Consider the following 27,407-nt stretch of genomic DNA (forward strand, 5'->3'; position numbering starts at 1 on the left):
CTTCTAGTGTTGAACAAAGTTAAGTTTATAGTTAACACTGAACAACATAACATTAGGACAAGCATGGGATGGAGTTTGGTGATAGAGCACATATTTACTAGGTGCAAAGCCATTGGTTTGATCTAAAAAAAAACTACAAAAATTTTAAAAATTTATTAAAATTTGATGATATAAGTGGTCTATAATGAAGATATCAGCTTATTTGTGGTGAGCCTAGCCAGAATGAAAACATAGCAATGCAAGTCTTGCACATAAGACCAAGTGAACATCCCTCTGCGGGAGCATTTGACACCCAAACATAAAATGTTAACCAGACACACCAGAGCTCCCAGGGACTAAACCACCAACCAAAGAGTACACATAGAGGGACCCATGGCTCCAGATGCATATGTAACAGAGGATGGCCTTATCTGGCAACAGTGGGAGAGGAGGCCCTTGGTTCTGTGTAGGGAAATGCTAGGGGGCCAGGTGGGAGTGGGTGGGTGGATGGCGGAGCACCCTCACAGAAGCAGGGAGAGGGAGGATAGAATAGAATATCACCTGGAAAGGTGATAACATTTGAAATGTAAATAAATAAAATATCTAATAAAAAATGAAAAAGTAACATTTTTTTCTTGTTTATTTTACAAGCTCTCTTACTAACATCAATACATAAATACAAAACACATTCTACCTTTTATAAATTTGTCGATATTTAAAGATTCAATTCTTTTAACATATCAGTCTCTTTAATGTCTCTTTCAAAATTCAAAAGTCTACAGTATATTCAAAAAATTCTCAGCACGTTAAATGCTTTATTACTGAGAAAAGTGCTTGAAGGAAAAAAAACTGTAAAACAATTACATTCAAAGCAAAGCACAACCAAAGAACAACAGAATAAGAAGTTCAGTATCTGCTGTTGGAAATTCAGAGCCATCTTGGTCCAAATGGCAAAGTAGTTCTACTTCATGTTATCTGTCATCCACAGAACATGCATCTTGCCTCTTGGCTTGAGCTGGCTCCACTCCACCAATGCTATGCTGTTATTCATGATGGTACATCTCATCATCAATATGATGGGTCTCTGCTATTACTGAGCTGCATTTCATCTATAGCCTTTCCTGGGCTCTGAAGAGAGTGACAGAGTTACAAATGTTTTCTGGATAAATATTAATCTTTGGTGTATGTCATTAAGAAATGACATCAAAATCTAACCATACAAAGAAGCCATTATTCAACTATACTCCCTTAGATGAGAAGGAAGCATCTGACTATACCACCTTGAATAACAGAATTAAAATAAAATAGTTCAGTTTTTCAAAACTCAAACTGGAGAAAAACATTTTAATAAAAGTAGGAGTGTTTGGGCAAATTGACTCACAGGCGGGAGGAGGTATTTTGCAATGGATGCAAACAAAACAGTGTCTACGAATGTTATGAATTTTACAGAGTAAATTAAACAAAATAAAACACATAAATTTGAAATTAGCAGGAATTTTGCCAGAAGTCCAGGAAACAAATAAAATTAAAATATGTCAAAATAGTAAATATCCTTTTGAGAAAATGCAAATTGGTTTATAATTAGTCTTTGGATTTTCAGATTAAGCAATTTTAATATTGCAATCATATAAAAATAGATTAAAACTACACAGTTTGAAGAAAACACACTCTGAGACAAACTCTTAGTGAAGAAGGTGGGAGTAAAGAATTGCTGTGAGTTTTGGGCTAGCCTGCTCTACAAAGAAAGAGACTGTCAACAAACAACCAAAGGAGAAACAAGAACAAAGAAGGAAAAGGAGGAAATTACCTCGAGGGAGGGATATAAATTGATGGCAACAAAGATGAATGACTACATCCATCTAATATTTGGTACTGCAAGATTTGGGACTTCTGTTTCAGCCTAGGTTTGTCACAGTATTTTTCCCCTAAGCATTTGTACTTTCCTACCACCTAATGTCAAGGGAGTGGAGGCTCCAGGAAGTTTAGAGGTCAGGTGGGATGGAGGTTGGGGAATCAGGACATCCTCCCTCATGGAGACAGTGGGTGGGGAGGAGATATGAGATATGGAACAGTCAGAGGTGGATAGTCAGAGGGTGGATGGGGGGATTGAAATCTGGAGTGTAAAAAAATAAATAAATAAAAAATAAATGGTAATGTATAGTTCGGTGCTACTGTACATAGAAATAAATGACTTGCTTTTTGATCTTACAGAGGTTTATAGTTAGCAGATTACCCAGAGTCACAGAAAAAAAAAAAAAAAAAAAAAAAAAAAAAAAAAAAAAAAAAAAAAAACCTCTAGAATTTTTTTGAAACTATGTTGAGATTTTGACACAATTTGTGGAGTGTACTAACTACTTGTCTGTTACTGTGATAAAACACTATAAGCAAAAGAAGCTTATGGAAGAAAGATTTTACTGGGGCCTACACTTCCAGAGGGAAAATCTATAATGTTGTGGGGAACATGGAACTGAGAGATCACAACCTTAAAAACAAGAGATAGCGAACTAGAGGTAAATCAAGACTATGAACTTTCCAAGAATACCACCACTACCAACTCTGAGACTTCCTCCAGGAAGATTCAACTGCCTACAATCTCCCCAAACAGCACCGCCCACACCCAAGGCATCATCTGTTTATTGCTCTGATAGCATGTCTGAAAGAATTTTCTCTTATTATATGAAAATAGATATTTAACTGAATATAACTAATTTAGGAGATTTTTCAAATTCAAACATGAAATCTAATTTCTACTGAATTTATTTTATTTTTGTATTACCATAAATACACAATCAAATGTTAAACATTTGTTCTTCTGAGACTTTCTGTGTTTCTGATTGAAAAATATTCTAATTCAGTCTTTAAAAATCTTCTTTTTTTAAAATGATTCACTTCAATATGTGTGTTTGTGTGTGTGTGTGTGTGTGTATTTGCAGGTACTGTTTGTGGCCAGAAAAGGGTGTTGAATTTACTGGATCCGGTGTTAAAGGCAGCTGTGAGCTGCAGGACCAGGTTCTGGTAACTGACTGGAGCCTTTTTAAGAGGCACACTTTAAGCCGTCTCTCCATTCTTCAGACCTTCCCATTTCTTTGGGTTTTTCTGAAACATGGTCTCATTTAAACCAACTATCCTAAATTGTTCTATAATAAAATTCAAAGACAATCAATTGGATATAAAATCTCATAAGGAAGCATTCGAAATCAGTGAGTAAATGTCAGCCGGTCAGTATTGATGTTCAGTCTAAATACAAATATAGCCATCTTCCTACCTCATTTTCACATTACAGTAACAGTGAAAAAATGCCTTTATTTCTATTGAATAGTTCAAATTAGATTCAGAAAATATTTTTCATATTTAAGTTTCTGAAAACTGTAGTGAAGTCTGTTCTAGGTAGGCTACACTGGTAGTTCGGGTGGCCATAGATAATTTCATAAAATGTACTTTTTTAAGCTGAGCAATCCACCTTCTCATAGTAGTGGAGCCTGGAAAGGATGACATGAAGCCGCTTTTGATTTAATTTCTTTGTAAAGCTTCCCATTTGTCTCCTTGGTGGCTGTCTTCCTACTGTCACCTCACAGAGCTAATAGAGCTACTCTCTATCTTTCTTCATTTTTATGGGCAAAACCCTACTATACCAGGCCACACATATTTCTGATGATCTTACTGAAACTTAATTATGTCTGTCCAAGCTTCATCATCAGGTAGTTATATTGTTAGTTAGCTAGATCTTCGTGATATAAATCCTTCCAATATATATGTGAGAGCAATAAAAAAAGAAACCAAATGTTTATAAGCCCATCACATAGAAATGCCAAAATCCCCAGTTCTTTGTTGCCCCGTTGTCTGTTAGCTCTACCCATATATAACCTCAGTGTCTCACTGTGGATACTAAAAAGAAATTCAGAGTAGAGAGTGACTGGAGTTCTTACTTTCAGCCTTGTAGGTAGTGTGGAGGCATAAAAATGGAGGCAAACATTTTTAATACACTAATAAAGATAAATGTACTGAAATTTATAGATTAATATACACATACTAACATAAAATTATGTGTATCCTTATAATAATATTTAAATTTTATGATATATAGTTAATTATATACTAATACTTGTATATATTAGTGTGTCTTCAGATAATAGACAGATATCAAAGATGAGAAGATGGGTTCTTTGAAGATACAAGAACCTATATCTCAGCAAGACTGTGTTCTTTCATTAGATCAGACCAGGAGGCCTCAGAGAGCAGTCATTCACTTGAAATTTTTCAATAATATTTTTATTATATTTTCACTATTCTTTAACATTATCAGGGATTTGCACATTCTTTATGAGAACTCTGAAGTGAAGTATGCCTAGTGCCTATCCATCCAAGGGTTTCAGGAAAGCTTTGAGCTTGCATTATTCTTCTGCTTCAGCTTTCAGAGTAGCTGGGATTTTAGGTCTGCACTCCAGACCCAGTTTTATTTGCTATTAAAATTGCCCTAATACATCCATAATAATATTTATGTTTTATTTTTTTATTTTATCTTATTCAGGATTTTTAGCTATAACACACTTTGGGTATTTTTTTTTCAGGGTCTTTCTTATAAGGTCTGCTTATAGACTTTTCTAAGTTTGATAAAATCTAACTTATTTGATTTTCCTTTTATGTATTATTCTTTTGATTGAAAGTCTAAAAATATTTCATCAAACCCATAATCACAAAGATTTACCCCTGCATCTTCTAAATAAATTAGTTTATTTATATATTTGATTCTAGACTGTAGTTTGAGTTAATATCATATACAATATAGGTGTATTTATGCTAAGATTAAAGTTGTTAAGCTGATAGGGTCAAGAATCACTGTGGAGACAAACCTCTAGGAGAGATTATTTAGATTGTGGTAATACAACTGGAAAACATACATATCAGCTAGCAGACCTGAACTGAAATAATAGAAATGAGCTGAGTGTAAGCATCCATTCCCCACTGCTCCCCGTGACAACCATGTAACCAGCTGGATTAAACTCCTGGCACTGTGGTTTCTACATTCTGATAAATTGTACCTTGAAATGACTAGGGGAAAAAAAAAAAAAAAACCTTTCTTCTTTGGTTTTCTTTTGTCATGAATTTTATAACAAGGATTGAAAAAGTAACAAAAATATAAACTATTTTCTTCTGTTGTGATTTTAAGCATTGGATTCTGAAGAACAAGAAGTATTCTACTAGAAAGCTACATTATTATCTCCAAAGTTATTGTTTTTTTTTCTGAATAATGCATTTGCATACCCATTTACTGAAAAGTCTTCCTCCTTCATTGGTTTGTATGTGTCAAACAGTAAAAGCTAGCCTCCCTTCTGTGAAATTACTTTTTATTTCTTCTGTTACATTGCTCTTTATTTTTGTATAAATATTTTATATTTTATACAAATATACAAAAATATTGTCAACAGCATTGATCTTTGTTTCTGTATTAAACTCCTGAACTGATATTGACATTTATTAGATTAATCTCTACCACAACTGGATTTTGCCCCTTTGTAAACCTTCACAATTCAGAAACATTACTAAGAAAAATACATGCTTAATGGACCTTGAGAACTTGTTTAGAATAAATATTTAGTGGAAGTGCACTATTACTCTTTTACCCTTGGTGAAGAACCGGAATCTCTCTATAAGGAAGGCAATTCTCTTGTATTCAACACACAGTTTCTTTGCAAGGGACCTTATATGGCTGGTGAAGAAGAAAAGGAAAACCCATCAAACCAGTGGTTGCAGCCAAATCAGTCATGGTGATTAATAAGGTGAGAGATGTCACAGCCAGATCACCCTACACCCAACTTACATATTTAAATAAATAATCAACATAATCACTCTTGTTTGCCTTATATACATATATGTCAATTAAATTAAATTTACAAATATTTAGCTTACACATATCATAAAATGGATAAAATTATAGTCGTTCCTTTTTCTCTCATATATATATATATATATATATATATGAAAATTTAATATATTTTTGCTATCAATTGACTAAATATTATTGGACATATATCATGCTATGTGGAGTGATAAGTGATAGTATCAGAAAATTTGAACAATAATAGCTCAATATGTGTTTGATAAATTCACTCACATAACTAATTTACAATTCACTTAGCCATAAGGAAAATAATCAAATAAATTGAGGAGGCAATAAAGCTCTGAACAAACTTTCAAAGCAAGATTTGAATACAGTGCTATGAGTTATAAATAAAAGTGAAAAAAGAGGCTTGTCAACATGGATATGATTCAGTGATTCATTTAAGCATAAATCAAACTAGCATAAAAATTTACTAGATAAAAAGAATTTATCCGTTCTCTCACTAAGGGAAGCTCAGCAACTCAGAAAGCAACTTTCTGCTATTAGATAATGTGTTTATACCAAGTTATTTCCAATAATGGAACAAACAATTGCCACTTTATACCTTCCATCAAATTCTTCTTATTCTTCCCCAGCATCTGCTTGTAATAGGTACCATTATCTTTCACAGGTCAGTTCTTATTGGCAAGAAAATTATAGTAAATCATTTTTTCCAGTTTACAAATTTTATGGAAGTTACAACTTTCACTGAACAAATTGGCACTATAAACACCCATATGTTAAGAGAATATAAGTATCTACTTTTGTGTGGCATCAGAAAACAAAACAAAACAAAAATCTACCTTGGCTAAAAGGAACATGGACACTGCATCTCACACAACAGATTAATCATTTGAGGACCAGGAAATTAAGTCTCAAATCTTGCTTCTCATCAATATGAATCTTCTGAATCTCCATTGTGTCAAAATGAGTATTATTTTTAAAAGGTGTATGGCAATAAGCAACACTTCAGAATTATGCATTAAAGGAAGTATAATTCTTATAGTGATATTGCATTAAAGGAAGTGTAATTGTTATAGTGATATTGTTTGATAGTTTTGAGTAACTCAAATTGATGGTGACAAGTTTGCATCTAATCACTTTGCAACTTTCATGAAAACAGCAGTATCACTGTGAAAGTGCCTGACAGATGTTTGGTTCTGTTTATATTTTATAGATGAGGATGTTCAGACTGAGCAAGTTAAACTCTGAAGATGTCTTCAAGGTCATACAAAGTAGAGTTCTAGTTTATTCAAAAGGATGGAAATTTAGTGCAGGGTAACCTGGGATAAAAAAAATAGGAATTTCTATAGGACTCACTGAGCATTAGAAAAGGTCACTGGAACCATTTTGAGTATTATGCTGAAACAGCAAGGATTTGACATTTTGTTGCAATGTTTCTGGAGAAATTAGAGTGTTGAAATGACAGTTGGGGACATACAGTATAACACTGAAAACTCGAATCAAATCTATATAGTTATTCTACAATCCTGAGGGTATTTTATAGTGTATTCTAAAAATTCAAAATTATATTACCAATTTATCTATTTTCTCCTAACAATTCTCTTCTGTGTTTCATAAATGCTTCCATAATCTGAAAGATGCAGAAACTCTACGTAGCTTGTGAAAATCCTTTCCACTGAGGCTACATTTGCAGTCCTACTAAAGTGTGTCTCCAATAGCATTAACATCTCCATTAGCTAAGAGACATGGTCACAATATTTTTGTGTTGTTGTCTTAACAGCTCTCAGAGATTAAGATGCAAATATTAAATATGTTTCTTTATCAAAGCATATAATTTTAAATGCATTGATTTATAGTAGTAGCATAATAAACTTTCTACTATAATGATTATTTTTATTTCATTGTTAAATAATTATATCTAGAATTTTGACACAATGTTTTCTGCTAGAACAGCATATTCAACATCCTTAAGATGATACAGAAATGAACAGTGAATTATATTGAGAATCTCCAAGGCTTGTAAACATCAAGATTTATTTAAGTATGAACTCCTAAATGATAAGAGTCATGGGTTATGGAGAGAGAGTTCTCATAGGAGAATGTTTTGGGAGGGACTTGAATGCATAAAGTTCCCTTGAAAAATATTCTTCTTAATATGTTTATAATGCATATGTAAAAATTCACAGGGAAATGTGGCCTGAATATTTTATACTCAATCTTTTGTTCTAAGTAAACCTGAAGAGAATTTGTTTTAAGTATTTTTATCTCTAGATTATTTTCAGTTATTAAGGTATGTCTTCATAGTTGTAACCTTAAGTTGAGCTGAATTCATATTATTTAACATAATTTCTTATTAATATGAATAACATTTTATTGAATTTCTCTCTTATCTAAATAGCTATTTTTGTATCTAAGGAAGTGGATGTTATAAATATTTTAGATGCTAGGAACATTGATTTTTTCATCTTTAATTTATCATTTCCTCTCTTGTTTTATTTGTTGTGGGTTTGTGGAGAATTTTTTTCTGATTCTTACTTAGTTGAGAATTGATGAAAGTAATTTTTGGGTAAAGTTTATATCACATTTATAATATTTATAATATGTATAATATTGACTGAAAAGTTTTTCTGTATTGTAATCTTTTTTAAATGGTACTTAAAAAGCTGAGGAAAGTTCTAGATTCTTAGTCATCAATCTCAGGCACCTGGACGAGTCACTGTTTAGAATCCACGCTAAGGGAAAAAACAAATGTATGGTTTTGTACTCCCGGATTTATGATGTCACTGCGAGTCCTCTTGTGGATGGCAATTCAGCTCCGCTACATCATTGTGTGTTGTGATCTACCTTCCTGAAGACACCTTCAGTGAAGAGAAGTAATGGAGTAGGAGGAAATTCTTTAGCTCATTATTATCCAGCTCAAGATTGATCATATTAACCACACGCCTGTTGTTAACCGTAGCCCTGTTCTCGGAATTGGTGCTTTGGTCCTACTCCAAACACACTTAGAGGCAAATGGACCATGTGAGGCAAAGCATAGGTAACTTTATGGAAAAAGAAAACAAAGAAAAGAACTTTTTAAAAAAAACTATATGGTTTTCAATTGTGAGTTTTTGTATGTTATCTCTCCGTGTGTGGACTTACTATGTTTTTGTTTTTTCATTATTTGTTTGGTTTGTTTGCCCCTTTGTTGTTTAAAGTGGGAGACAAAGAAAGCCTGTATTATATTGTGAAATGGGAAGGTTCTGGGAAATGTTAGGAGTGGGGAAAGCATAGTCAGAATATATTGTTTGCATATGTATGTATGTATATATGTGTATATATATGTATATAAATGTCTATGTGTATATATGTATACACACCCACACACATATATAATATATGTAAAAGAATAAACCATAAGAGAGAAGCACAGCATGAAGCAGGTAGTCTACCATTCCTCAGTCAGTTACATCAATTATCATTTGGGTTGCATAGCTTTGATGGAGGGGCCTCTCCATGTATCCTAGGATGAAAGGGCTACTTTCAGACTTCATAGAAATCTTACTTATCCTAAATATATATTTATTATACTCTCTTTGACAATCATTCCTTACTCTTCATTAAGAATTGATCAATGGCCATATAGTAAAACTTTCTTGAATTTGAAATCCTCATCCCTCACGTAATGTGTCATTCTTGGTACATTGATTGTTAATGATAAAATTATATGGAAAGTACTCAAATTTACAGGTTTTATATTTTTTGACCAGTTATTCTATTCTATTTATTTTTTCTTTCACTCTGCAGTTATTTTATAAACAGTACATTGTCTTAACATTTTGACTTCATATTATAATTTAATGTGCATTAGGCTTCCTTGAGAAAGAGACAAACAAGCTTTACCCTTTACTGAGAAATAAAGATGAACACAGAAAATCATTCATTATCAAAGACACACTTGTCAATAAAACTTCATAATATTTTTAGATATTACTGATGATGGACATGATTCTTTATTTCTAATTTTATTTGATGAGTGTAACTTCTCTACTTAGTATGATGAGTGTCCTAAGTTGGGGAGTTGTGGTTTGCCACATGAAGATAAGTTGCCTTAATTCAGTTAGTTTTTTTTAGTTTAATTTTTTAAATTTTTCTTTCCTTGCTCAATTATGTATTTATTATGTGCATTACTGAATTTATTCCAATTACTGAATACATTCTTTAAATGTATTAAGTGTATTTTAGCAAAATAAAAGGGAAATTACTCACAGTTAATGTGGGTGTTGTCAAATTGTAAAGCACTGAGTGCTCCCTTTATTTCCCATCATGCTCTCTGGTGGCCTATTTGGTCCTTGCTTTCTTTTTATTTGTATTAGCTTGGTTTTCAGGTGATTCTTGATAATATGCATATTCTTTAGTTTTCATTTTAGTTTTGTATAATTCTTAATATAGCTATAATATCAGAATTCATATTTTATTTGAAAAATTATATTGGATATAGGTTTTCATATATTCCTTGAACTTTTCATAAATTTCAGAGTGTAAATTTTACTCATGTTTGAAATCTTGTGTATGAAAAACTCTTTAAATATGGTGACATTTTTCTGGATTGTATTTGCTTCTTTTCTCTGTTTAATCATTATTTTTATATTATTATTTTTATTGGTTATTTTATTTATTTACATTTCAAACGTTATCCCCCTTCCCAGTTCCCCCTCCACAAGTCCCTTATCCCCTCCACCCTTCCCCTTCCCTCTATGAGGGTGCTCCCTGACCGTCCACCCAGTCCTGTCTCAGTAGCTTAGTGTTCCCTATCCTGGATCATCAGGACTCCACAGGACCAAGGGACTCCTCTCCCAGGGATGCCAGATAAGGCAGTCCTCTGTTACATATCCAATAGGAGACATCGGTACCCCACCCCTTGTGTACTCTTTGTTTAGTGGTTTAGTCCCTGGAACTTGAGGGTGGCCTGGTTGGTTGATATTGTTGTTCTTCCTATGAGGTTGCAAAACTTTTCAGCTCCTGCAGTTCTTGCCCTAACTTCGCCATTGGGGTCCCCATGCTCAGTCCAATGTTTGGTTGTACGCATTCACATCTGTGTTGGTCTGGCTCTGGCAGAGCCTGTCAGGGGACAGCTACACCAGGCTCCTTTCAGTAATCACTTCTTCGCATCAGCAACAGTGTTTGGGTTTGGTGTGTAAGCAGATGGGATGGATACCTAGGTGGGGCAGTCTCTGCACGGCCTTTCCTTCAGTTTCTGCTCCACTCTTTGTCCCTACATTTCCTTTTGACAAGAGGAATTCTGGATTAATATTTTTGAGGTGGGTGGGTGGGCCCATCCCTCAACTGAGGGCCCTGCCTATCCACTGGATATGGTCTCTACAGGTTCTATCTCCCCTTTGTTAGGTATTTCTTCTAAAGTTCTCACTATAGGGCCCTGAAAAACCCTTTGGTCTCTGGCATCTGGAACTTTCTAGTGTCTATACCCCGTTCCCCCTCCATCACTGTTACATACCTACTTTCAAATTCCTGACCCTTTGTGCTTCTCACCCAGCTCCTCCCATATCTGAACTGGCCTCCTTATACCCTCCCCATCCTCTCTCCCTCCCAGATCCCTTTCTCACTCTATTTCCCAGAGATTAATGTCTTCTTCGTAGTGAGTAGCACTATAGCACCCACTCTTGCTGTGATCTTCTTTTTTCTTGGGCTTCATATGCCCTGTGACTTGTATTCTGGGTATTATGAGCTTCTTTTGGCTAGTATCCACTTCTCAGTGAGTACATACCATGTGTGTTCTTTTGTAACTTGGATACCTCACTACATTTACACAATAGAGTACTACTCAGCTACTAAAAACAATGAATTCATTAAATTCACAGGCAAATGAATGGAACTTGAAAATGTGTTATTATTTAAAATTTGTACAAATGCTCTCTCTCTATTTATATATACACACACACACACACACACACACACACACACATATATATATATATATATATATATATGTGTGTGTGTATATATATATACATATATATATATGTGTGTATGTATATATATACACATATATATATGTAATATATATATATATAATTTTACTTATAACTACAGTCAAGATGTATTATAGTTTAACATTGAAATATTGACAAACTGCTTTTCTATTAGTAAGTTAAATAAATAATTGTTCTCTTAAGAGAATTTACTTAAGATAGATTCTATAAATTTGATTCTTACACAAGAATTAACAGTGTTTTAGAGTTTTCTATTTAATTTTAAAATTGTAACTAATGATTATGGACCCCAAATATTTACTGAGTGTACAGTTGATAAATCAACTGAACTAAATAGGGTTGACATATTTTCCTTAGAGGAGAATGTAGAATTTTAGTTATATGAAGAATTAACTCACATATTAAGAAAAGTCTTTGCATTCTATCATGTGCCAAAAATATCTAAATTACTCATTAAGGGAATAACAGCCACAGGAGAAGCAGCATTGAGGGATAGGACTGATAATGTAATATCAGGGGGATGTCAAAGTTTCAGAATTTAGAGATAGAATTTAAAAGGACATTGATACTATATAAAGAAATTTAGGATACATCAATGGGGAAAAGACTTAATTTAGCAGTCCAGTAACAAAATTACTCCATAGAACCAAAGCATGCATTCCATCCCACAGCACTAGGAGACATACTTAAAATTCTAAGTCAGAATATTGGACATTTCTTGAGCGTCATATTATATAATAACCACAAATGAGAATTCTTGAAGAAACTTCAAATGTTGTTGGAACATTTTCTAGGAAAGAAAGTAAAATTCTGTCAAGTAGCTACAACTATAAATCTATTTTAAAGTATTAATGTACAGTAAGTCTTTAATTTTCTCATTGAGATTATTGGTATCATAACATACTTAAAGAACATTCAATTTTATATTTAGTTTTACATTTGATTAAAATCAAGTATTTGATCAATGCTATACGTTAATCAAGTTTTTCTTGATTTTAAGAGATTGTTTGCATATAATTTTCTGTGAGCCAAATATTTATGGCAGACTTTTTTCTTTAGAACATCCAAGAAGCTCAGAAAGAATCTATGTTAGAGTTAAAGCCATTCAGAAAAGAAGTTGGAACCATGTAAAATTTTATAAGATTAAAAATTTGGTTTGTATAAATATATTTTTTAAGAAAAGAGATATGCTCTATATGGAGAGTTGTTTTAATTATATCAGGGAATATTTGAATAATTCAAGTAGTGATTACATTGCCATAAGTGAAGGCAGAATGTGGATTTTCTTAGACAATGAGTATAGATGAGTATATGTGTCACATCATTTGACATATCTCATTTTTTTTCTAAAACATTGACAAACTGTTCATTACTATAATGTCAGTCTTATCTGTCACTCTGTTCTTCCATGGCTATTTCTTTAGCTAATAGTTCCAATATTTTCAGTGAAACATAGAATGCAAAACCCCTCCTTAATATGAGTTAAATCCTGATAGACCTAAAATATATTTTAAAGTAACGTTTTAAATAATACTCTTTAATAAAGAGTAATATTGCAAAAATCTTATCATAGGAGATATCTTCGTATATCCACTTAGTTTTCTTCATTTATTTATTGCATTTTCTATCTTTCTTTTTTTGGTACTTCATCTCATGAACTGAATCAATATCATAAGAAATCTTAATTGAGGTTTTTAGTTGTCTTTTTAAAGAAGAATTAGTGTTCAATGATTATAAATAAATTGTGATCAGGAATGTCATCTCTGAAATACTGATGTCCCCTTTTCAAGGCAATAACTGTCTGTGGTTAACAGGTACTCTGGATGCTTCTAGCAATTCTTTCCCTATCTAATTCTTTCCCTAGTGAAAGGGCAGATAGAACTTTTTCAGTAGAAACAGCATGTCTTGGACTTGTAGTGTCCTCTATTCTTCTGATCCCTGTCCTATGCACCTGGATGTGATTTCCATTACAGTGTCAGCATTAAAGAACTATTTAATTTATTTCAATGATAAATTCTTTCCAGCTAACAATTCTGTTTTCTATTTCTATGAGAAATATGAAATATTAGAAATGTTTTTTATTTCTATGACTGGGCCTTACAAAGGGTTGGCTTTCACTATCAGGCATGACATTGATTGCCTTCTTATTATTTTCCATGTTCCTCTCAAGAAGTTCCTTTCTCTGTGTCTTCTCCTATATCCTGCTCCCCTATAGAAAAAGTTATCTTTTCTTACCTCCAATCTCCTGGGAAGAGATACCTTTTATCAGTTAATGATTAAATCTAGAATTAATTATCCCTTGTAAAGGGAACTAAAACAATACATGTCTAAGCAATAAATTTTCTTTTGCTTTACAAACCAAAATCACCCCTGGAACTACAGATAAAAGCATCCTATTCTACAAAAACCATGCCATCTGTAGGTATCTGAACCACACCTCTCTACTCTGCCTCCCCTAAATCCCTACATCACCTAAATCAGATAAACGTTATTGAAAAACAAAACCAAGGAAAACCAAAAGCTCCAACTTATCTGTTTTGCTAGTTTCTTTGAACATCCATGACTTGCTCTTAAATCATTCTCACCTATTAAATAACTTCTGGTTCAAGTTACAAATATATTACTTAATTTTATAAATATTGTGTGAGTGCTTTACATATGGAAGAAAGACTCTTTCCATGTCAAAAATTTATTCATCCAATCCTCTAAAATATTTTATAATTATTAACAAAAAAAAAATTACCAAATCTCCAAGGACAATGGAAGAATTCATTTCTAGAAATTCTTTACTTAGTTTCTCATAGAAATAGAAAACAGAATTGTTAGCTGGAAAGAATTTATCACTGAAGCTTTGTGAACTAAATTAAATAGTTCTTTAATGCTGACACTGCAATGGAAATCACATCCAGGTGCATAGGACAGGGCTCAGAAGAATGGAGGACACTACAAGTCCAAGACATGCAAATGTTTCTACTGAGAAAGTTCTATCTGCTCTTTCACTAAAGATAGGGAAAGAATTGCTAGAAGCATCCAGAGTACCTGCTAACCACAGACAGTTATTGCCTTGAAAAAGGGCCTTTTATTCTACAATGACATATTAATCACACATATTGATCTGCTCTTTGCCTTCATTATAAAGAAGAAAATAGACATTTTGCTTTAAATCTTTTCTGTTATTTTTTATATATATATAGTAATTTCTGCAAATATTCTTGGCACTAACATTTTAAAAAGAAACAATTTGATTTTTATATTTTTTATTTTATCAAAATCCGAATTTTTTTTCGCCATAGCAACTTGAGAGTCCTCAAGTAACATTTTTAATAAAATAAATTGCTGAATTTTTGTAAGCTCTCTCATTGTGGAAGGTTAGCAGAATTGGGAATAGTACAAGATTTTTTTTTTAAATTTTATTTATTTGCATTCCAGTTTCCCTCCTCTTAGTCTCCCTTCCACAGTTCCTCCTTCCCATTTTGTCTAAGAGGGTGCTTTCCCCCATATCAGGCCTCCCCCTTTCCTGGGTCCTCAAGTTTCTTGATAAATAAGTGTATCTTCTCTCACTGAGGCTGGACCAGGCAGACCTCTACTATATATATGCTGAAGACCCCCAAACTCAGGAAACCCTTCCTCAAGTCTCAGGAAATCACGACCACCCAAAGATCACAAGAAACCATACCTGGATGCAATCAGCAGAGGTTTATTAGGGAAGAAAGCTGGCAGCCAGCGGTCCAACTACACACTTGCACAGGAGTAGAGTTCGACCCTGCCAGCCAGTCTGAGGAGGGTTTTAAAGGGAAAAAAACAGAAACCAGGGGACTGGGAAGGGGGGTGAGGGGTTGTCAAGGATGCAAAACATAAAAATAGTGGAACATTTCAGAGGTACTCACCCTAAGTGATTAGAGTTCATGTGAAAATCACTCTGCACACTCATTCCTCTCAAAAATGTAGTTCTACCATGTCATTACCAACTATTTTAGGTTAACTATTTTCACTTCTTCTGGCTATAGCCCCACCTAGATGGCTTTCATCTTTCTCTGTGGTCAGGAATGTGTCTTCCTGCCTTTTGGGCTTTTCCCACCCACAGGTGGGGTCTACTCCCTGAGGCTTGAGGAATGTAATCCAGTAAGTGTCCTCTGATTCATGGATAATGTCCTTCACCCGGAATGTGTCCTGGGGCAGTGAAGGCCTGAACTCTTATTTTCAGTTCTGCATTCTGGAACCTGCACTTTTTCTGCCCAGGTCTAAGGGCAAAGAAAAAAAATCTACATATATTTCATAAAATGGTCTTTATAATTTTTCACTCTACAATGCCAGTGCCCTCTCACCAGCATGTATGCTCCTGGTTGGTGGCTGAGTTTCTGGGAACTTCCTAAGGTCTGGGTTAGTTGAGACTGTTGATCTTCCTATGTAATCGCTCTCCCTTTCAGCTTCTTCAATCCTTCCCCTAATTCAACCATAGGGATCTCTAACTTCAATCCAATGGTTGGGTGTTGTGCCCTTCCCCAGGCCTTAGCAGGCCTGAGAGTCTTTTATCACAATAGACCAAACAACAATAGGACCTAGGAGAGGCATTGCCTTGCCAGACTTGGCACCCTACAGTCTGTTGCCAAGCTAAGAAGAATGGACTGCCTGCTGAGCTAGCCTTGACACTTTCTGGACTACTATCTCCTCATCCAGCCCCTGGGCTGAACCCAGAAGAGACTCTGGGGGTTGGGGCTTCCCCTTTATATGTGAAAGCAAAATATTGAACTTCAGGCCTTGATCAGAGAACTTTGTCTTGGCCCCATGCTTCTCTCGCCCTCCATTCCCATTCATTCCCAGGCTTCCTCTCAGGTGAACCCTTAGCCGCTGGTGACTACAGGGTGTAAGTATCTGCTTCTGTTTTCAGTCAGCTGCTAGAAGGGGCTCTCAGAGGACATTAAAAGGGGAAGGAAATAATTAGGAGAGTCAGATGAAGGGAGGGATCTGGGTGGGAGAGGGGATTTGGTGGGGTGGAGGATGGGATCAGATATAGGGGGAGGGAACAGGAGAGAATCCCAGAGTGTTAAAAGAATGAATTGAAATTTGCAGCCTTTGAGAGTGGGAGGTAGGGGGAACCCTCAACAAAGTACCAGAGACCCAGTAGGTGAGGCACTTTCTGGACTCATTGAAGGTGACCTGAGCCAAAATGTTCAACACTGAGGAGAAAAGTCCATCTCCAGTGGAAAGACAGGGCCTCAAGTAGAGGGACAGGGTTACTAACAGTGTTACCAGTGAATATTTCTGACTCAGAATTGTTCCTACCTAAAAGAACTGCAGGGACAAAAATGGCGAAGAGACTGAAGGAAAGCAAGTCCAATGACCAGCCCAACTTGGGATTTGTCTTATTGGGCCAGGAAGTTGGACACCAAGGCCTGACACTACTACGCTAAATTACATGATATGAAAATGAAGTTCTGGGGAGTGGGATGAGGAGAAGAAAAGAAAAGAAAAGAAAGTTCTCTGAAGACTTTTTATTTATAATTAAATCTAAACATAACAAATAAGGTGGTTTAAATGAGAATGGCCCCATGCTCATATATTTGAATGCCTATCTCCCAGTTAGTCAAACTGTTTATGAAGAATTAATAGGTGTGTTCTTGTTAAAAAAAAAAAAGGGGGGGTGGCCTTGCATGCGAACTATATCACTAAAAATAAGCTTTGAGGTTTCAACCCCACCCCACTCACTTTCTCTGTGTTGCTCTGTCCCTGTCTCTGTCTCCCTTTGCCTGAAACTTGCTGATTAGATGTAAGTTCTCTGCTATTTCTCCTCCAGTACAATACTTGCTGTCTCTCTGCCACATTCCCCACCATGGTGATAAAGGACTAAAGTTTTGAAACTGTCGGCCAGCCACCAATTAAATACTTTATTTTGTAATGCTTAACTTGGCTTTGGTGCTTCCTCAAATCAATACAATCGTAACTAAGGAAATGAAAGATTTTTTTTATTGTAGAACAAATTTGTAACAGTTATAGTTTACTTTTTAAATCCATAAATTGAAGGAGATAAGTTTCCTGTTCAGCTTCTTAGTTAGCACATATGTTGTTTCCTTTATCAATTAATACTCATTAGAACAAATGAGATTAAGAATTACTTTCTGAACATGTTAATGAGTGCTCTAAATCTGAAGTGCACTCATTGAACTAGTGTAGCTGATTATTCTGTGATGACCTTTTGTGATTACTCATTTTTTTCCTCCTTGAACTTAAAAAAATCAGTCTTGCTAACATGTTTTCTCTTTTGCCATGACATTTAATACTACGACCCTGGGAAAATAAAGAGATAGAAGTATATGGAGAGCATAATTCTATGACTGACAGAGTAACTAGATTGGGGTCAAAGAACAGAAGTAGGACAAACATATAATCTTAAAGACTACAGCTGCTTTACTTATACTGACTAACAAAATAATAAACAACGAGGACACAGAGAACCTCTCACAACTTAAGACACCAATGCACCCAAAAAATCTTTGACCCATAATTTGTTCTGCCTACCAGACATTCAGGGACAAAAATGGAGCCCCCCATACTTGGGAGACCCTTTCTCAAGTCTCAGGAAATCATGACCACCCAAAGATCACAAGAAACCATACCTGGATGCAATCAGCAGAGGCTTTATTAGGGAAATTGGCTGGCGGTCAAACCACAAGCTCTCTCTCTCTCTGAAGAGCAAGGTTTGGTCAAGAGTGATGGGTAAGGGGTCTTTTAAAGAGCAAAACCACAAACCAGGGGAGTAGGGAGGGGGTGAGGGGTTGCCAAGAATACATAACATAAGAATAGTGAAACATTCCAGAGAAACCCACCCTGAAAGGTTAATAGTCATGTCACTGTGTCCCACCCTGTCATTTACCAACTATTTCAGATTAACTCTTCACTTCTTCCGGCTATAGCCCCACCTAGGTGGCAGCATCTTTATCTGTAGTCAGGAATGTGTCTTCCTGCCTTGGGCCTCTCCCACCCATAGGTGAGCCTACTGCCTGAGGCTTGAGGAATGTAATTCATCCAGCAAGTGTCCTGGGGGGGCCTGAAATCTTATTTTCAGTTCCGCATTCTGGGACCTGCATTTTTCTGCCCAGGTCTAAGGGCAAAGAAAAAGTCTACATATTTCATAAAATGGTCTTTATAATTTTTCACTCTACAGTCTGAAGGGTTGGCCAAATAATGTCTGGCCCAACTTGAGACCTATCCCATGGGCAAGAAGCAAATCTTGACACTGTTGATGATATTATCCTGTTACACTTACAGGCAGGAACCTAACATAACTGCCTTCTGAGAGGCTTCACCTAGCAGCTGACCAAAACAGATGCAACGATCCACAACCAAACATTAAACTCAGCTTGAGGAGTCTTGGGCAATTGTTAAGGTAAGGACTGAGGGCCCCAGAGGGAATTAGAAATCCATAAGAAGACCAAAACTGTCAACTAACCTGGACTCTTATAGGCGGGCTTCCATAGACTGAAAAAGCAACTAAAGAATATACACAAGGTGGAACTAGACCATCTAGACCATCACACATATGAATCAATTGTACAGTTTGGTCTTCATGAGAGACCCCCCCCCCAACAACTGGAGCAGGGACTGTTCCTGAATCTCTGCCTGCACATGTATCCTGTTCTCTTAATTGGGCTGTCTTGTCTGGTCTCAGAGGAATAGATGTGTCTAGTCCTACAGTGACTATATGACAGGGTATATTGGTACAAAGGAGACCTCCCCGTTCTCAGAGAAGAGGATTGGAAAGAGGCTGTGGGCATGGGGCAGGGGACATATGTAAGTAGGAGGGCTGAGATCAGGATGTTAAGTGAATAAATAAATAAATAAATAAATAAATAAAGGAAAAAGTAAAAATAATAAGGTTTAAAAAAGGAAATGTGTCATGGGAGATATTTAAATCCCAAATCCAAATATGACCAGTCAATGAAAACACAACTCAGTAATTATGAATGTATTCTATAAGCATAGATTGGGCAGATACCCCTACTCTACTATGAGATCCTTATAACTTGAGGATTTTCCAGACCCTGTGTCTGTCTTTCTACCTCCTGCTTCTGAGTCTTCTTCTCCTTCGTCGTCTTCCTCTTCCATTGTCTTCCTTCAGTCCTCCTTCTGCTCTCTTCCACCAAACTTTATTTCTCCACCTCTCCTTCTTCTGCTCAATCACTGGCTCCAGCTTTTATTTTACAAATTAAGATGGGCAGAAGGTTCACTAGAATTCACCTGTGTAACGACTCACACCTCCTCTGCAGCCCTTCATGGGAAAGGGGAATTAGTATCAAAATACAAGGTGGGGGCTATCCACAATAAAAATGAATTGTACTGTAGATATTCATACTGTATTTAAAAGCCAGCAAGGATGGCCATGATCAATAGCTCTACTTTTCACATACAGATCAAAGTTATTTGCCTTTGCATCATTTCAAAATACAAAATCATTCTTAGATTTGAAATCTATTGGTGTACAGAGATCCAAGTTACATACTGAGATTAAAATGAGGACAATATCATAGCTAAATCTAATAAGAATGAATGCTAAAGAAATCATATATAACTTGGAATGTGAAAAATGTAATGAACTATTACCTGATGTTAATGTAGAGTGGACTATACTACTAACAGGCAAGGAACATTTTAAATCCTCTATTTAAAGTTAGCAAATAAGAAACAACTTTAAATGAGTTATCTTACTTTTCTTTCACAAACTAATCAATAACAACACCTTCTCACTAAAGATAATTAAAGTTGATCTAATTAGATTGCTTTCACTTATAAACTTGTCATGTAAAAAAAGTTAATTTATTATCCCACCCAGTTCACCTCTGGGAATTATTATGGTTAAATAATGAAGTTATTGTTGCAAATCTTAAAACAAATTATGAATACAGTCTGTGTTTTTGCTTGAGATTTCTTCCTTATGAATTATAAATCATAAACATAGGTCATTCTTTGTCATATCTCTGTTTACTTAGTAAACAAGGGTAAGCATGTATATGTCATTATCATATTTAACACTAAATATTGGTGCATCTTATGTTTGTCATATATAGTAACCATGGACAGATTTCTGAATTAATTTCTTATCTATAATGTTTTATCTTATTATGAGCTTTTAGCAATTACTATCTATTACTAACTGTATTCAACTATAAAAACATATACTTACCAAATTTTTCCTTCTGAAACCTGACTTTTCGTTCTTCTCTTCTGATCTAATATTTTCTGCATCACACTAATTACTTTAGAATGATTATAGTTTTTTTTTTCTTGGATATTTTTATTGGTCTATTTTTTTCAACTGAGTTTAGTTTATAAAAGTTCAACATTGGGTTTATTTGCAAATATGAACTTTGCTTAATCTATCACCTGACTGGGAAGTTAACTCACTATTTTTCTTTAAAAAAATAATTATTCTTATTATTATTTTGATCTTGACCACAGATTCCTCTTATAGAGTCCCTAAAAGATATTCCATAATGATTTATTGATATTTTGTTTTTTTAAAATATTTGCATCCTATTTTATATGTAAAAATTCTAAAATTCATATTTTGTGATGAGTTGCTCATGACTTAATGCTTTCCAAGAATCTCAAGCACAGAATTTAAATATGTTTGGAAACTCTGATTTGGTGTAGTCTTGACATACTTGCTTTGGAAGGAGATAAATGAGCTTTTCCTTACACCTGTGCTTGCCCTCCAGCAACCACCTCATCCTCCCTGTCACCAATTCTCTCTGACAAAAGAGTGCTTACTGTGGAGGATGTCTCACAAATGTCTAACTCCCACTGTAGTCTCTCCATTGTGCAGGCAAGTTCCATCTGAGGAGACGGCTCAACCACTTCACTGAAAAATGTTATAGAGGAAAAGAATGTTATGCGCCAGGAACAGCAAAACATCATGCACAGATAAAAACAATAAGACTCCCATGACCTACCAAAGATCAGAGGTGATCTTTGATATTTAGAATACCTAGGATATTAATTAAAATGAGTAGATAGAACTAAAAATAATAGTGATTAAAAAAGAGAAATAAACAAATGAAAAGAAAATGTTAGTATCCATACAATTCAGTGAGAATGTTATAGTAAATTCAGATATAACATTAAGTACGTATTCTAAATGTGATAAGCCAATAAAATGAAAAGTTGGAAAATACTAGAAAAAGCATTTATCATTTAAGTACTTTTTTGTTTGTTTGTTTTTTAATTTTTTTTGTTTTTCTTTGTTTTGTTTTTTACTTTTCTTTTTTTAGTAATTAAATTCAAATGCTATTTCTACATTGTCTTAATGGGGCAGTTTGTTGAATGGGCAATTATACATAGGAGAATCAGACACATTTTTAATTAAGGTTTTGGTCAGTGTCCTGAAGTGAATGACAATGAGGCATACTGCAGATATTGAGACTTATTTTCATTTGTGCATCAACTTTCTTAATATCACTATCTAATTAAGGATTCTTTAAAGGTCTACAATGTTAACTTAATGGGAAAAATTCAATAGAACCCTATTAGGCTTTCCTTGTTACCTTAAAATTACATAAATTTAACAAATGTATTAATTAGCTAGTGAAGAAAAATAATATTATGCTATCTAATTTAGCATTAATTCATAAAACATTTTCTAGCATAAAATGCAAGTTCAAGTTAATAACAGAAAATTTACTTAATTTTCAAAGGCCATTTGCCTTCTCCTACACCAAAATATAAAAGAAAAATAAAGCAAAGATTTTCCAAAGACTAATGACTTCTCATAACTACCACATTTCAGTTCCAATTCTAGCTATGGTTCCATTTTTTTTTTTTAAGTATGAGTACACTGTAGCTGTCTTCAGTTACACCAGAAGCGGGCATCAGATTATTTGTGAGACACCATGTGGTTGCTAGGAATTGAACTCAGGACCTGTGAAAGAGCAGTCAGTGCTCTTAACTGCTGAGCCATCTCTCTAGCCCCAATCTTTCTTAATTTTAATTATCCCTTTTTCTTTAATGTATGCAGCTCTAGTCTTAAGTGGTATTTTGACTAATCTTATGTTTTCAGTAATAACAATGATATGAATATTTGCCTGTAAGTAGTCCATAACAAAAGATTTAACACAGTGCCACAAGTAAAAATTAAAGAGTTGGGCAAAAGGATATTCAAGGAAGCTGAGATTTAAATACTTATGAGAGGTGATAATTATCTGTTCCAATAAGTCCAAATTAGAAGAAATGATTAATAAACTATTTGTACTTTTGTGGGAACATTCAATTTTTATAAAAAAAAAAATAGAGGAAATGTTTCTTAAATTTATTTGATAAAACCTAAAATAGTACCTATAATATGATTCTATTTTGGTTAGAACAGACTTTTAGCCTGTATGGATAGGTCATTCATCTGAACAGATTGACTGGATTTTTGGACAATACATTTAACACTTTATGTTTGTGCTAAAAATTTATGTCAAATATTTGTCCCTGGAAATAAAACCTGAAATATGAACTCTGTCCAAAGAATGCACCATGGGAGTGTTGTGAGTAGAAGGGAGTGAAGGGAGTGTGGAGAGAAAGGAAATGAAAGTGGTAACATTCCTACATCTGGAGACTAGCTACAGCAGGATGACCCTGTGATGTCCTGAGATGACTGTACAGTTCAACTACCTTCAGGCAAACACACAGTACTGTGACAGGACACTGGAAGCATGAACATTGACGAATTAGCCTTCATTCAATAAAGGAAGTTGACTGGAAAAGAAGGTACCTGAGTTATTAACTGATGTAGAAGATGTGTGTGTATCAGGCTGTTTTCATGAAGTTTTCAGCTGTTTCAACAAACACCTTAAAGCTGAGTAGTTTATACTTTAAAATGAAGCTCAGTTCTCACAGTGGTGGAAGCAGCCTAGGGTACTATCAAGGTGCTAGCCTCAGGTGGAAGACTTCTTAAGTACCAAAATGGCAAAGAACACTTCAGCTTGTGAGTCATGTAGCATGCCTTATGAAATTCCTTAATATTATAATAAAACAATCACAGGTGCTCCTTCCTAGGACATTCTAGAATTCCAGTTAGTTTGCAAAAAACTCAAATACATTTCATCTGCATATATGTTTTTATGTTGTTTCCAAAAGATTATGAGATAGTTAACTTTTCTGTGGTTAAGCATTCTTTTGTTTCTTTACTTTTTCTATATTTTAAGAATAATTTAAAAATTATATTGGAGTATTTTAATTGCCTGTGTATTTCACATACATATTGTTTTTGTGAAGTTATACTATGATATATAACAGCATTTTTCATGATTTTTATATCCTAAAAACCTCCACCCAGCAATTTTAATCAAATGTTAACTAAATCATAGTATCATAATATAATATTTTATTTGTCCTAAAAAAAAAAAAAAGCTCTGATAAGGACAGTGCCATATGAGTTTTACTGTGCTAAATTTTTATTAAATTAGGAAACAGTATAAAAGTGGCAGAAGACCTAAAATTAAATAAATAAATAAATAAATAAATAATATAAAATAGAATAACAAAGGAAATATTATAAACTTGTGATTTTCTTTAGGCTAATAAAATATTTATTGGTGCTTGGATGCTAATAGACTCAATATTGTGCAGGTGTTGTGCAGGAAACAATAGCTACAGTGGCATGGTCCAGCAGAAACATCCAGGACTACCCCAAGTAAGAATGACTCAGCAGGAGAGACCAGGACTACTCAGCTCTGCTATGCCTCTCTCAAGAAAATAAAGATCAGCAAAGATGAAAATGCAAGACCAAGGAAGCATTGCAAAACTAGCTATGCAAGTGCCCATCACTGTTTATTGAGTCCTATTTGTTGTTTCTTCAAACACCACTTGTCCTCCCATGGGTCTTCCCAGATATATCCACTTTTTGCAAGCTTTATTTTTCAGTTTTCTTTAAAGCTGAGTAAAATTACATGTGTACATGGAGCACGTTTTCATTACTCATTCCTCAGCTGAGAAACATCTGTAATGGTTCACATACTAGTTTTGTTATTACATGACCACTGACATTAGAGTTTCCTTTCTCCACATGCTTGTCAGCATTTGTGGCTAATTGTCCCAGTTGATAGCTATATTTAGAGGCATGATTTGAATCACAAAATTATTTTAATTTTATTCTCTCAGTACTAAAGATAGAAACAATTTTAAAAATATTTACTAACACAGTTTCCTTTTCTTTTACCTGCCCTGTGTATAGCATGTCTTCTAAGTGACCAATCTTATCTTTCTTTCATGCATATATATATATATATATATATATATATATATATATATATATATATAAATTTAGTACTATTTCAATCTCATTTTGTATGCATTATACAACACTGATTGTTGTTCAGTGTACACTGTTGAATTGTATGGTTAAGTATATCATGTTGGGGACCGCACTAGCCCCACGTTGGGCGCCAAAAAATGTCTCGGCCTGAGCAAAATGTTGAGGCTTGGGCCGACCCACATTTGGGCGGCCACTGTATCCCGGCCCAAGTTGCTGCTCTGTTCTGCAGGTCGGGGTTCAGCAAGAGCGAGGGTGAGGGCAGATTCTACCTAATGTCTGATGTGTATGAATCTCTCTCTTGTCTGATGTCTGGTTCTATCTTCTATAGTCTGATTCTAAGCCACGCCTCTAAGTTACACCTTTAATCATGCCCTTAGGTCTTGTCTCTAACTCTGATCTCTATACTTCTAAATCATACTCTTAAGTCACACACCTTTAATCTCACATACCTTTAATCTCACGCGCCTTTAATCTCAAGGTATCTAAACCAAGATTATCAGAGTGTTCTCAGCTGTTGTAGGCTATTGTAATTCAAGTCTCATGTCAGGGTATATGGCTCAAGATGGCTGCAAAGCTGATAGCTGCTTTCTGCTAAAAGTCGGCCCCCAACAATATCACAATGGTAAAATAATTCCTACTTAAGTCCAGTCATCTGTTAAGCCCATCCATTAATATTTTTGAATTAATAGTTTTTATTTTTTGATAATTCTCAGACATGTATGTATACAGTGTGTCCTGACAATACTTACTTATTATTACTTTTTCTGACAGCCCCTGTGTTCCCTTACGCTGACTCACTCTCAGCTTAATATCATATGCTTTTTTTTGTCATCCCATGGGGCCAATTAATGCTGCCCATATGCAGATGATGTGCGGTCATAAAATGAGGCATAAGTAACCTATCAGAAACTGCATTTCCAAAGAAAAAGAACTCTTCTTCTAGCAACCATCAACTGTCAGTAGTGCTGCAATAAGGGTGGGTTCTTAGGATGCCTCCTACAAAAACTGGAATTTTAAGTTGCTTAATCTTGTACAGGCAACCATAGCTATTGTGAGCTAATCCTAGCACTAGTATATTGTGAAGAACACAAGTTTACTCAAATCATGTTTACTTGAAAATTAACATATTTCACAATTGTGAAGATGTGCAAAATTATACAGATCATAAAAAGAGCAATTTAATGATCAAAAAGCACTATATAGGAATAGACGCATTATGTAAAAAAGAATGAAACTCAAATTTAGAAGTATTAGAATAAACTGAGAAGTATTAATTACATTGAACTTTTAAAATAATTCGTGGATATCATATTTGCATATATGTTCTGTTATTCAATCATTCAGTATTTCTGGTCTGTCACAAACCTTATGCCTTAGGGACATAAAAGATTACAATAAATAGCTGTTGCAAATAAGTAAATCTATACATAATCAAATTCAAGATTTAGAACTCCCCCAAAATGAGTTTACTTAACATTTAAGATACATGTGTATACACACATGTGTATGCATAGTAGTATATAAATTTTATGTTTCATAGAGACAACCAACTTAAACATTACTATATGCTTTTAAAGAAAAGCCTAAAATAGCACTTCACAGTGTCAAAACAGAAAACATTGCCTTACTGGATAAGTCCAAACACTATAAAGGATTTAAAGAATTAAATTGTTTTGATTTAGTGTGTCCTTGTGCTTCTTAGTCTCATTTTGGAGCATGTAAATGAGATTGGTTGCACTAAGGGCAAATGGGGTTTATTTGCAACTATGCATCATATGCTATGCACAGAGTTTGTAATTAGCATGTTCTAAATTGAATTATTAATATTTAATTTAAAAGGCAAAGGATAAGAACAAAAGAAAGAAACTTATACAGGCCCTGGCTCCCAAAAATCTTATGAAGCATTGGCTTAGAATGTTAAATTCGTATGTCTTACAAGCAAAGTCTGGATTCATTATGTTATTTACTTCAATCACTGTGGATTAAGTGAATATTAAGTCAGTTTGGTAAATGTCACTAGTAAACTTTTAGCAGGGTGTTAGCATTCTTTAAAAAATTAAATATTTGAAGGTTGATATAGAAGAAATATAATTCAATAAACATAGTTTGTCATAGTGGTAGAATAACGAACTCATTTTGGATACACTAACTCAGACAGCAGTCCTGAAAAAACAGTAATAACAGGAAATGTATGGAATGTCAAAAGTAGTTACTGAAGGAAAAAATAACATATCAAAGAAAGAAATTTATGTAATAAGAGAAGCTTAAAGTGGGATAAATGTACAACAAAATGTTATCACTAAGG

This window comes from Arvicanthis niloticus, chromosome 17, assembly GCF_011762505.2.
Source record: "Arvicanthis niloticus isolate mArvNil1 chromosome 17, mArvNil1.pat.X, whole genome shotgun sequence".
Lineage (NCBI taxonomy): Eukaryota > Metazoa > Chordata > Mammalia > Rodentia > Muridae > Arvicanthis > Arvicanthis niloticus.